Below are 1,354 nucleotides of genomic sequence, written 5' to 3'. Positions count from 1 at the left end.
CATCCATCCAATTAGCTATGGATCTTGGGAGGGTTCATATGGTCACAAGACTGGGCCTTTGTTTGCTCTCATTCTGGGCAGGAGCCACAGATTGTAACGTGCAACTTTCTCTTCACCTAGGACTGCTGGGAAATTAGACATTTCTTCTTGTTCACAAAGCAAGAAAGACCGGCTGTATGCAAAAGCCCGGGATGCATTTGCTAGCCAAACTGGAACCAGTGCTTACTACCCTTTAATTCAGCCATATTTAGGTAGGTATTTAAACTTTTCCCTTCTTTTATTCTAGTGCAGTTGATACAGGACTGGTCCTCCCCTGCCCCCTCCATACATTGGCATAACTAGATGTTTATAAAAGACATGCAGTAAGAACCCTGCTCCCTGCTTGGAAAATGCTACCGCGTCTGTAAGTTTATTAAAAACCCTACCTATTTTTATTAAGGTGGAGCTCCAATAAAGGACCTGGAACACTTAGCAGGATCTAATATTGGCATGGATATCGACACATTTACTTCCTTAAAACCCAGCGAACTGCAGGTATGTTACACACATTCATTGCATGCTCCTTAAACTGCTGGCTCGTGCCTAGTAGAAGACCCCAATTCCATTGCTAGAGACTCTACCAGCTGTCTTGGTACGGTCAGGATCTCTAGTGGAATGTCCACCAATGAAATGCCACAGAACAGCCGGTGGAGTGAGGGATCCACAGAGAAAGGGGGTTTGCACCACTGACGCACATATAATGCTTTACACATTTACTGTCCTGAGGAGCTGACGATCTCAGTAGACAGGGAATGTAACTTCACAGGAGAGAGGCCGCACAATCATGTTTAGCAAGTGTTAGCGTCAAGGCTATTGCCCGATGAGAACTGGATGGGAGGGATTTGGGATGCTGTATCTTTAATACATATTTTTTTAAATGTTATTATTTTGTCAGTAATCATATTAGAAAAAGTATCCTCTGGTAACACCGCCTGTTTGTGAAGTTGAACTGTTTTCACAAATGCGTTGCAGAACCTCAGTGTCCAGAATGTGAAAAATTTGCTTGGTGTAAACCTCCCTGATCTAAAACGAGCTGAAAATCATCCATCCGTGACCAGCTGGATCCAGAGGCACTATCAGTCGGAACTGGACAGCGTCCTGGGCATCGGTCTGCTCGGGGGAATGTCAGAGCCAGTCTCAGTGGCAACAGCTAGCAGTGGGACTTCCGCTACCCCTGATACCAGCACCACCCCACCTACCACCACCTACAATGTCACCATCCCCCACGAAACCACCTCCCCACCTGCTATTATTGCTCCACTTGCTACCATCCACAATACCACCACCACCGACAACACCACCTCCCCACCTGCTA

At 46.3% G+C, this 1,354-nt stretch overlaps 1 long non-coding RNA gene across 1 annotated transcript; it reads left to right on the top strand.

Annotated features, from left to right (window-relative positions):
• The first annotated feature begins 160 nt into the window (after window positions 1–160).
• On the top strand, window positions 161–1,265 carry LOC115271568. The gene is made up of 3 exons (XR_003900002.1): window positions 161–251; window positions 440–534; window positions 1,012–1,265. It is a non-coding gene; the product is annotated as an uncharacterized LOC115271568 (long non-coding RNA).
• The last annotated feature ends 89 nt before the right edge of the window (window positions 1,266–1,354 follow it).

The sequence above is a fragment of the Terrapene carolina genome, unplaced genomic scaffold (genome assembly GCF_002925995.2).
Source record: "Terrapene carolina triunguis isolate 2854851 unplaced genomic scaffold, T_m_triunguis-2.0 Scaffold49659, whole genome shotgun sequence".
NCBI lineage: Eukaryota > Metazoa > Chordata > Testudines > Emydidae > Terrapene > Terrapene triunguis.
The sequence above is the reverse complement of the archived record's forward strand: the minus strand, read 5'-3'. Positions and strand labels throughout refer to the sequence as shown.